This window comes from Fulmarus glacialis, unplaced genomic scaffold (genome assembly GCF_000690835.1).
Source record: "Fulmarus glacialis isolate BGI_N327 unplaced genomic scaffold, ASM69083v1 scaffold11428, whole genome shotgun sequence".
NCBI lineage: Eukaryota > Metazoa > Chordata > Aves > Procellariiformes > Procellariidae > Fulmarus > Fulmarus glacialis.
Genome location: NW_009228998.1, coordinates 1 through 12,397, shown reverse-complemented (window position 1 = coordinate 12,397; position 12,397 = coordinate 1). Strand labels below are relative to the sequence as shown.

General features: G+C 39.3%; 1 protein-coding gene across 1 annotated transcript in view; it reads right to left on the bottom strand.

The window, feature by feature from the left end:
- The window catches only part of LOC104081082 (arginine-glutamic acid dipeptide repeats protein-like), a 54,603-nt gene extending 42,702 nt beyond the window's left edge, over positions 1-11,901 (bottom strand). The window contains 1 exon segment of the mRNA XM_009583688.1: positions 11,827-11,901. The gene's annotated coding sequence lies outside the window, so the exon portion shown is untranslated.
- Positions 11,902-12,397: the final 496 nt, after the last annotated feature.

Here is a 12,397-nt window from a genome sequence, read left to right as displayed (position 1 = left end):
CCCTTATCTTGTGCTGCTAAATGGAAAAAAGAAATCCAAGTAATGCAGTTGGCATTGCACACTTGTCTAAATTCACTCTTAACCCTAAAGGCCTAAAAGAAACTTCAGGGAAAGGAAAGGAATGGATGGAAAGTAATAGTGGTAGGGCTGCAGGAACAAGGAAAGGAGAGAGAAAAGAGGTGGTTTTATAGTTTAATGGGGTTTCTTTTGGGGGGGGTTTCATTGGGGTTTTGTTTGTTTGTTGGGGAGGTGGCATGATTTATTTCTGATTTATTTCTCCAGTTCCCTCTCGCTGCAATTCAGGTAATGAAAGACTTGAGCTTTGGCAAAAATCCCCTCCTTAGCCATTTAAAAAAAAAAAAAAGAAAAAGAAAAAAACACCTTAATTAAGCTTACCGGAAACAAAGCTAATCAAACTTGAACAGTAACACAGGGCAACACAAACATGTTCACTGTATCACATCTTCCTTGCTGGCCAAGAGCCCAGAGTTTTCATTACATTTTTTTTCTCCCCCCCATTTCACAATAGCATTAACAAGCCCTGGCCCAGGATGCCCAGCTTTACAAACTGTATTTGTAGGAGGTCAGCGTTTCATGAGGCCAAAAACCCAGCATGTGGAAAGCGTTAAGACTTTCATGTAGTAGAGGAGGTTCTTAAAACTACTACTGTTCAACTCAAAAATCTTGGAGCTTCACAGATCATTAGAGGTTTCTGAACCACAGAGAAGGGCAGAGTTAGCAAAATAAATCAAGAGTTCCTGCGGGATGTCCTAGTGCTTTACACAACAAGAGGCACCAGGCACAAAGCAGGCTCGGAATTAAACAACAGGGAGGACTCCTCAAATTGCATGAGGAAAGAGCTGTTTTATAACCTGGAATGTACTCTCCCTCTCTTTAAAGGTTAGGGTCTAGAGGCATTGTACAAAATAACTCAGTTTGTGTCAGGGCGTTGGGAGGAAGGGAAAAGGGAGCACAGAAAGTATGTTTGGGGGAGGGGAAGGAGAGGAATCAACTGAACTGTTCCACCCAACAAGAACAATCTATTTCACCATGGCAATAAAAGTACTTATCAGCACCTCTTCAATGCCAGATTTCTTACTGCTGTACAGGAGTTTGCTAGCATAAAAAGAGACAGTATTCCCTGCCAATTTTCTATATAGGAGATGACCAGAGCCAATAAGGATTTCCCAACCATCAGCATTTTTTATTTCATCATTAATCTCGTAACACTTTGTCCATTTTTTAAGACTCCAAGTTCTTAAATACAGCGATTACTTACAAAACCATCTCTTTCGTTTACATCTCTGCAAAAGAGAAAGTTTCTAAGTTCACGTTTACAAAGAAAAGGGGAATTGAAAAATTTAATCTTGAAAAATCTAAATCAGAAGGAAACACACCCGTCAACACTCTAAGATTTTTTAAAAATAAGGAATGTAAAAAGCAAAAGGTTTTCTGTAGAAGATGCTTTGATTGCTCAATGCTTGATGCAACACTACCTGTACCTTCTTAACTAGACTAAAAGCAAGAAATGAAGCAGTGTGTTGAATTTCTTTGCTGCAGAACGTGTGATGCTGCAGCATAAGAATGTAGTTCTACCTGGGACAATGTGGGAGGCACAGTCAGCAGAGGGAGCCCCTTTTTCTCCACGCAAAATACACAAACAGCACAAATGGTGGACCCCAGTCTTGCAAGATACTTATTACGCACAAGCAGGAACGGGAAACCCAAAGCCTAAGCATTTCACATGGCTCACAGCTTCATTATCCTTGTTTTCCACATACCAGAAGACATTAAGGTGCCTGAAAATGCATTCTACCTCTTGGCAGGGAAAGGAAATCCCCGCTATAAATCCACCATCATACGCACGTACACAGGGCTATGGTTCAGATTTGCAGCCTTCCTCCTCCCAACTGAACACCTCGCAGAACAGGGCTCTTCCCTTACGCGCTGCTGTGATAAAAGCAGTAGACGTTTGCTCAAAACACCACCACCGTCGCCTATAAGTAATCATTAGCATTTTTATGTCCTGAGAATTTGAATTCTATCATACTCCTAAGCATTTTTCTTTCAGACACAAAATAGAACGGGGAAACAAAAAAAAAGCAAACATAGCAGATTTCAGCTTGTGATGTTAAATGTTTCTTAAAGTACAAGGCTTACAGAGTGTGCTATATCCACAAACTGCCTTAGTTTCCCCTATGGCACAGCCCCTTTAAACAAAAGCCACTATTCTTAACAGTTTATTCCATAATCTGTGTAATTCCTGGGAGTTTTAATTGGCAAGAAAGGAAAAAAAAAAAACAAAACACCACAACAACAACAAAAAAACAGTAATCAAGCACTGCTTCTTTTTTACAGCTGGTTTGAAACAAAAATGACAAAATGAGTGCATCTGTCTACTGAAGTTGTTATTGTCTTGTTCTCACAGTACAGTTATAGCAGCGTATTACAGGATATTTAGGACTGAATAATGTATTTGGGGGCTGATTCTATGCCAAAAGAACACTGCAGATACCATTCTTACAGTGCCATCTGGGGCAGGAAGCAACGATTAAGGCCAATGATCTGTTGTGTAAGAAGAAAGTTAATTTCATGCTCAGCGTGGCAGGCAAGACGCATTAAAAGTATAGTTTACTCTCTGCCAACAGATTAATTTTTTTTTTTTTTCCTGGTGCACAATCTTTTGCCCCCAAATGGCTTGCTCTATTGAACACACACAACCGGGACAACAATTTTCTGAATGTCTGTGTTAAGGAAGTGAAAACTGCTTTGCCCGACTAAGCACTCCAGATCACCCTGACTCCCCTGTAACATGACTCTCAACAGGTCAAAACTGTTCACATTTATTTACTTCTTGAACTTGAAAATTCAAAGGAAACTGCTGCAATACCTTTTGAAACTGTAATCTCTCTCTCTCACACACATGAAATGGCACCACTTGGGACAACACCTAGATAACATCCTCAGTTATGTTAGCTACAATCTAGCTGCCCCTGCTCCATTTTCTTCCCCTTAATGGTACATTTGTAATTAATCTTCATTATCCCTGACTAGGATAAGAAAGCAGTGTGGGTGCTGAGGAGGAGAAAATCAAGTAGCAAGACAGAATGCTTGTTCCTTAAATGTAAGCAAGCCACCAGTCCGGCTGTGAGCAGTCTGCACTGGCTTCCAGTGGATAACTAAGGATAAAATTTGGCCCAAATACAAACACACACACAAAATCAAAAAAACAATTACGTATAGGCCATAAACATCAAGTTTAAACACAGAAGTTGAATTAGCTGCAAAAACTGCTTCAGTTTCACTGCAGTTTGGTTTTCAATATCTCAGACTTGAGCAATTGCTGTAAAACTCACCATTTGCCAACCAAACCACTTGTCTCTACATCTCCCTCCCTTTCTAAAAACCCTTTTTAGAAAGAATTCATTTGTCTGCTCCATTACAGGAATTTTTAGAAGTTGGCATTCCCACTGCATAGGTAAGAAAGAGGGACTAACCAGCACCAGGCAGACACCATCTGAAGCGTATACTCAGCACTGATACGCTGCTCTTCCAAAGAGACTTGCATCATGTTGTCCCGTTTGGTCCCATCCCACTCCCCCCCAACCAGACAATACCATCTTTGAATGCCAAGTTCATGCATAACAGAAGTCTTTAACTTGCATAAAACAAAGCCATTGATTCACGTACATCTTTCATAGATTACATCAAGTACTTGTAGGATGAGATTTGTGCAACACCACTTTCACATCAACGCAACCATTATAAGGACATCAAGGCTTATCTTCCTGCTTTGCCACAGACGTTTTTTGGTTGCCCTGCGCAAGTCACTAGGTTTGCTTCTGACTCAGCTCTTACCTTGTAAAAACTTCAATTCCACACCCAACAGTACTGTACATTAGGTATACAATTAAAGATCATGAGATCCTCAGATACCCGTTGTGGGTCTGTGAGTTAGTACCACGGAGAGGATTACACAGGGAGTATTTCTCTATTAAGCCATTTAAAAAAAATCAGACACCAGGCAGGATTATACAGATTAATTTATTCAAGTAGTCACCCAAATTTTATAACATTAGCACTGTTTTAGGACAGGATGTCCCACAAACATCACTGTTGCTTATATGACTTTTATTTTTGCTTTTCTGAAAGCCATCGTCAAGTTTTAAAGCGTATCTTCAGTCACTAACTGGACGGGAAACAAACAACATGAAGGGTTTGGTGCACAGCATCCATGGAAAAGAATCTTGCCAGGATAAGAGACTCAACCATGAAAATAAACTGCACAAATTCTCAAATAGATACCTGTTTTATGTACCTGAGATTCACAGGACCTTAGGATTGATGTCCGAGTACAACTGCTACAAAAGAAGAAAAGGTAGTATCTGTTCTCACAGGGAAAGAAAAATGTAGAATAAAAAGTACACAGCTGTTGACGAACAAAACCATTTTAACCAGTCACACATACCCTTTCAGCATAGATGCAAAAAAGAGAATTCACAGTAAGAAAATAAACAAAACAAAATGCCTTCTGATGGTGATTTATAAACAGAAGGTAAGGAAAATACAGTGCAACAGAACTATGAGAAGTCACAGAAGCACTATGTTCTCTCAGTTGTTGAGGAAGACTCAGTCAATATTGTATCAATTTCCCAAATAATCTTGGCTTAGATCTTCAACTACATACCTTTCACTACAAAGCAGAAATTGTCCTTTTTGGCTCTATGACAGAACTCAATGCAATTGCCTAATGGCCCTCTTTTGCTTGCAACAATATTTTACCCCTACCTACCTCTAAACCTGCAGAGAAAAATAAACAATGAGTTTCAATCTTCTAATGTAAAATAATAAAAAAACCCCACCAGAGTGCAGAGTTGATTTATCACCCATGCTAAACACAATTCTAGAGTGCAGTTGGCACAGTGAATTCACTTTCTGGTTTTATGCTCTTCACCTACGAAGGTTTTTTAGTAAGAAACTCAAATAAGCAGCCCAGTTTTTGAGCTGATGACATTGTATATTACCTTTAGAATACAAAAGTAAAATAATACAATTGAAAATGAATTATCTTATTCTCTTAAGAGAAAGCTTAAGAGATTTAAAACAATAAAACCAAAGCACATTAGGTACTTACTTTCTTTGGTTTTACTTGCTTCAGCTGAAATCAAGAGACACAGGTATGTGAAAGGGTATTCTGGTCTTTGGAAGATGTAACCATAGTCATTAATCAGATGACCACACACTAGCGGTACTGGGCCCTGAACGTGAACAGTCAATGTAAAAAGGCAGTTCAGAGAGCAAGGATTTAAGAGTTAAGCAGTATATACCTTCAGGATATGTTAAGTCAAAAGAAGAAACTCAAGAAACTGAAACAAAAAGGAACACGCGTGGTATATAAACCATGAAGCTGGAACTGCGGCCCAAGCTTGTCAAATAAAGTATACAGTCGGCAGCTCTGCTCACCTGCAAGACCTGAAATTTAGAGATGAAGATGACATGGTGTATACTAGAGTTAAACCTTTATGTTTCTTTAAAGACCTTTCCAAACCTCCTCTTTTATTATCCAATAAAATGATAACATTTGCAATAGGTTTAACAGTTAAACTTCTAAGAACAAGCCAAATCACAGTGAACACATACACTGAACATCCCTTACAGATGATCTGGTCTTTGTAAACAGCTTTCAGCTCAGTGCCACTTAAATTTAGGAATATCTCCATCTGAGCTCAGCATTTCATTAAATTCTTTGGCTTACTTATTCTGCTCCTGGTGAGAAGCGTGAACTGAATTACTGTATGCCTCCTCAGCACAGTGCTTCACCTCAAAGCCAAACATTAATTTAGTGTTCTCCCTCCATCAGCTAAGATAGCCACATTCAAAAAAAAAAAAGAAAAAAGGCAATATGCTCCCTACAGAAGAGTTTGCTATGCAAATGAATCAATGGTTTCACTTACACAGGAAAAGCAACTAAACTGATGCCTCTGCCCATTTTTCAAAATGGACTGAAGCCCAGTAGGATATCTGCTATGACTAAAGAAAAAAAAGTCTTAGGCTATCGTTTTTAAAATGTGAAGCCTGTAGTCCCTGTTTTAACAGGAACAAAACCCTCCAACTGTAATATCCATGCAATGGAAGCACTAGCAGCAGTGAGCAGAGATGAAATGAAAAGAAGCAGTGGCTGTTTATGTTGGCAGTCGCTTCAAACTCTAATGGAAAATTTCAGCTCTGACTGCATCTAGGCTAGAACAAGTTATTAAGGAAAAAGGTTCAGCTTTCAAACAGCAAAGGCTTACATAGCTTGTCCCTTTCTGAACGCTCCTGCAGCAAAGACAAGTCAGGAAATAATATGCCTTGACAATGCAACGTATTAATATCCTATCATTAGGGGAACATGCCATCAAATAAAATACATTTCCTTTGGGAAAACAGAACAGTGATAATGCCCATGCCACAGACATAAACTCAGCTATTGGTACAAATAGCTTATACCACTAAATGAAAATATTAAAAAGCTAATGTGGGGCTAACTAATCACTTTATACTAACGGACCGAAATATATTCACCTAATTATCCCCCTCTTTTGATCCAAGTAAAACTGCTATTTGAACAATTATGTCGAGGGAGAATCTTTACCTTTCATATGCTCGGGAGAATTTTGCACAAATATTACTAAGGCTGTTTGTTGACATGAACAGTATACAGTCTGTCCTCAGAGAGGACAAACACCTTGCCAGCCCGCACATATGGTAACTGCAGTGACCTTTCAGCCACTGCACATTTGCACTGTATTTAAGAGCTACTCAGGAAGCCAATATTGTATATTATGTAACACAAGATTAAGCATTAATGAGGCAAGAATAAAATTGTTTATCTAAACCCCAATCTAAAATTAAACAGAAGTTTATGCTGAAAGCTCACACTGCACTCATTTTGTCTCCTAACATTAACAGAGCACAGCTTATTTAGTCTCTGAGATAAATCCCAACGGCATTTAATTTGGAGAGAAGGATTTTACTATCAGAAGAGAGAATATTTTTCCTGAAGAAGAGTGTGATGCATTTATAGTTCTTACGTGCATAAATACAGCACGTTGCAGGTATTTTGATCTAAGGAAAACAGTTGATTTTCATGACGTCTATTTACACTGCGTTTTAAAGCTAAATACAGAAGCATCCACCCAGAGGCAAGACCTTTCGATTGCACTCTGTCGTCTCTTGCTAAGCAGCCAAACCAAAAATGACACACGCCAAAGATACCTGTGTGCTCAACAGGGAAATTCAAAACAAAATTAGACCAAAGTCTGCATGCCTCCACAAAGACTCACTGTCCTCTTTTTAGACTTCTCACTAAGCAAGCAGCCCTACAAGGCTCACTAAGGAGCTTCAGCCTGCCAGAAAAAAGCCAAGCAGACAATTAGACCACGGTCACAGTCACTGTACCACAAACCTTCCCTGAAGAATGCCGCAGGAGTCATTCAAGAATCTCAGCACATTCAGAGAGGTGTCATCCCCAGTTTTAAGACTAGGTACAAGAGGTCAAAAGTACTTGGGCCTATTCCCATGAAAGACAGTGTTTCCAAAACCTCTATCCAATTGCAGCATATGCCATAGCTATCTAGTGATATCACATGATATTATTCTTAAACCTATATAAGGCTGCCCAAGGGACAATCACATACATCCCCCTCCATTTCTAGTGGCTAACTAACCGGCATCAGATGTTTGAGTTCCGCTGGTCAGACAACACATCGGACATAAAGCAGGCTGCAGGAACTCCAGCCAGAGGAAAACAAATCTCTCTCTTCTGGGACCACGGCCCTAAATAGTTCCAGCAAACTGAAACTGCACTGGAGCGTACAGAAGTGTTTCTGAGTGACCAGCGCAAGGCTAGGCTGAGCGGAACAGGACTCAGCTCTAAATCTGAGCGAGCTGACACCACGACTTGGCCTCCTCCTCCTCCTCCGGCTGGACATTATCGCTCTGCACAAGCTCACATTCGGTCCATGTTTCTATTCACCTTTTGCACGTCACTGACAGAGAGTTAAGCTATTTACAAGAACACAGTAAGTCAATCCCCGACCTTGTAGGCATTTAAAGTACATTTATCTCAGGCCTATCACAATGCTGGTGCTTCTAAAACTCTCAAATTCAAGTAGCTCAGTGTAATCACCTAAAGAATTCAGAGCAGGAGAATTCTGAATACTTTGAAAATCCCGTATTATCACAAACTTTTAGCAAATTAACCCAAAACGGGGGGGGGGGCAGAAATGACATTTAAAGCCAAATCAGAAAGAAAACTTGTTGCCAGCTGTGTACCTTGCATTCTCACAACATATGGATTTAAATGAAAGTTATTAATGAAAACTGTTCATGTCACAACAGGTGCCCTCCAAATGTATTTCTCGGCTTAGCATGCAGAAGAATCAAAAGCGCTGCTAAGCGTGACCCAAATGAGAGTAGGGTATTTCAACGGAGCCATCCAACTACAGCTATAACTGACTAAGAGAAAACTATTCAGGAGAAAGGGGAAAGATACACGGGAGCAGAGAAGATACATTTAAATCAGAGTTCAATGGAAACCCAAGGAAGTTTCAGAAGTTTTACTTAAGCTCAGCTACATGGAGGCACTTTTTCTCCAGAGCATCCCAAGATTAACACTTACTGATCCAGCCTTAAAACTACTGGTCTTCCTTGATCCGATTCAGCATTCCCATTTCAGCAGAGGGCCAGCTCAGGTAAGAGCTGATTTTAGTTCCTCTGTCTCTTGCTTATAGAAGCTTGAAGAGAATGCTACAGCTATTTACACTTGTGCCCACTGGGAATCACTCTTGGACATAAACTTTGAAATAAACTGGAAATTTGAAATAAACTGGAAGAGTGAAGACCTAAACAGACACACAGCTTTGATATGCAGTGAATATTTTCTTTCAAAAAGATTTTTTTCTTGCTGGTTATTCATTTAGAAGAAACAATTTTAAAAATGTTGAAAAACTACATTAAACTATGAAAAACTGTTAAAACACACATTGACAAATATGGGGTTTTCTTAGACGATATGGTACATTAACTGTGGAGAGAAAAAAATAGCAACGGGACAACTCAAATAGGACATTCCTTAACATGCTTGTGAAAGCTTAGTACAGTACGGCCTAATTCTCATCTCTCACCATGGCCACTTACACCCTCCAATATTATAAAAGAAATACAATGTCACATTCACCTCTATATTCTGACTTCCTGTACAGTAGCATCAGCTTGATTTAATATAAAATAGGCCTAGTCTCTACAATAATTTTGTATTCCTACTGTATTCCTTATCTTCCACTATTGCAATGTTCCAACCGCAGGGCTTAAGGAGATACTAGGATAAGTTCTCCCCCAGTGAAAGCAGCATAAATATAAGGGTCTAGAAAAGGCACGCATTATACAAGAAGCACGATAATAAGGAGATTTAACTTTAAGTGGGTTTTGCACTGGCTCCCCTCCCCACAGGCTTCAGTGACTGGTAAGGTGAACTTTAATAAATTAGAAACGCGCAGGATGTATTGACCTACAGCCTGGTTTCCATTTAGGGCAAGTCACTTCAAGAATGCCCCCCGACTCATTTTCAAGTAGCTTTTGCAGAACTTGGGAGTTGCCGTAGTGCTTTTGCGTCCATATAATAATTTTTGGAATTTCATCTCACGTTAATATGGTTGCTAAACAGGAAAATAAGGCCTTTTTTCTAGCATTTCTGGAATTGCTAGAGGGTTGCTTCACACTGCAGTAGAAAAATGGCAGGCAAAGTATCTGAAATTATTCTGCTGATGAAAAAATACAGACAAATTAATTCCACAGCCTTGTAATTTACATTATTCATTATTCCACTTTAAGGAGGAAAAGCAAAACTGGATAGTCAAATATTATTTACTGCAGCCTTTATTCTACATGTCTTACTATAGCAAAACTGTAAATTTTGTCTGAAAAACACTGGGAATTAAAAGAAAGCAGAAGTGAGACCTGTGGGCAAAAATAGGAAACACAGATTAAACAATCCGTTGTAGGTCAAAGGTTATTTGTAGATCAGTTACCACTCGGGGCTAAAAAAGCCTGCTCAAAACCACCAGCACACTGCTTCCCAGTTGCTCAAACTTAGTCTTCTCTATAGTAAAAATTTAGACCTAATGAAACAAAAATGTAACACTTGAAAAATGATAGCTTATGTAAAGTTGCCCACCACTTGCAAACTTGCCAAACTTCTACCAAAAGCCTCAGGCCCGATACCCAAGTTCAAATGTAGAAGTCAGGTAGTACAAACAGGGTCAGACACCTGCCCCCAACTCTCAGTTCTTCAGTTTTTCTTTTCCTTTCTCCTGCAAAGTGTTTTTCTCTATCACAAAGGGACATTTTGTATTTAAAAGCGTATTTCATAGTTGTTGTAATTCAAACTTGAGTACTTTCGCTTCTCAGTAACTTTACCATCAGCAGAATTCATTTCTAAAGTAAACACCAATTTCCTCTAAATACATTGCTAGGAGATATTCTGAAGAAAAGAAGGAAAGACTGCTTGAACTATGTGCTGGATTTGTTAGATGTTGCTAAGAAGGATACTATTTAGGCATTCCTTCTAAGCTGTCATCTTTCCAACACTGGGCCTCAAAAATCCTCCAGAAATGCCTCAAAATCCTACAGAATAGTAAAGCAAAGTCTACCTACACTTGATCGGTAATTAAGTTTTCCCATCATTCTCAACAGGAGAATCAGTGAACATATACACCAACTGAGGCACTCCAGGAATCATTTCATTCTCCCCTTTCTGTTTGACTTCTGCGGTGTTACTAACTAACTATCAATGAAAGATTGTGGTATCACAGCATCGTCTCACAAGAACATCTCAGAAGAGAATGGAAGTGTCCTATAGTAAGTGACAGGTTTTAAAACATTTTTACAGTCATGTTCTTCCCCACTGAACATCCAAATTCCACACACACAAAAGTCTGAACAACCAGTTACGGTTTAAATAAATATTTTCCAGATCACTAAGACATTGCTAGAAAATAGTCTAACCCAATTTTCATTGAGTTATCTCCCTTCTAAATTCAGAACAAACATGAAAACCGCTTTCCAAAACCACCCTCCCAGCAGTTAAACGACACCTGCAGAACAGAAACCGAAGCTTCTAGAGAAGCTTGGCAATTAGGACTAATGGAAAAGTAACTAGATTCCCAAGGCTTCCCAAACCCTCTTTCCTTTGAAGAAGTCAACCACTCCTCCCTGTCCATCTTCCCTCTAAGCACTTGCCAGGATTTTCAGTAGAATGACAGTTATGTAAGCTTTATGAAGTTCAGTAGAGTAATAAGCCACAGACCAAATCAGAAACTGAAGTTACACGCTTGCTGTCCACATGTTTCAGGAACATGAAGAGTTAAATATAACAACCGAATTCTGCAGGTCATAGGAGCAGGCACATACCTCAGTCTTCCAGATTCAATTAGATTTTGTTTTGTTTTAGGCTTTCTTTAATTACCCACTGCCATTTGAGCCCAACTGGGTGACATAAATGTATTATCCCATCATAATGTCAGAATTTAAAATTAGATTTGGTGTCCATAAATACACTTCGTCCAACCTTAGTGACTCCGTCCAGCAATGATGGCTATTTTATGTAACATCTTTCATACAGTAAGACATAAAAACTGCACGAAAAATTATAGCTACGTTTTCTGGATTTCTCTTCCATTTATCTGAAGAGAATTCAGTTCAGGGTGAAAAGGAAATAGTTTCGTAAGATCAAACACTGAAGCAGCAAGAGAAAAAGCAAATTACATAAAGTCCAAATGTACTTACAGTCTCCTTATTTGGAAGCAACTCCTTTCGGATCCTGAAGAAGTTCTTGCCGTACTGCCTCAACCCCTTAATAAAACGTTTCTGTGATAAAAGATAACAAAAATAGTATGTCAGCAGAAGGAAGAAAAAAAAAAAAAGGAAAAAAGAGATCTTGTTAATCAGCACAACAGCCAAACAATGTTCTTAGCTTAAGGACTGTCGATAGGAGAAAATGTATACCTATACACAGCAACTGAAAACAGACAGGGGAAAAAAGGCTTTGAAAAGATACCAAAAAATTCAAACCACATTCCCTTCCATGTCAAACTTCCAACATTTGAAGCTTAAAAAAAGTCAGTACCACAGTCAGTTCTTCTCCAAAACGACCGAAGTGTTCTGCTGCACGTCTCTTCTGAAGTCTGTTATTTTTCAACCAAGAAGCAGCAGGCGAAGGAAAATACGCAACGCTGATTTTCAGGGGAGAAAAGTGACTCTCCAGAGAAGGTGTCGCAGGGGTTAAAGAGTCCTTGCAGCCGCCAACCCTCCGGATTCACCCTTCCCGATTTTCCGAGGAATACCAGCCGACGGCTCC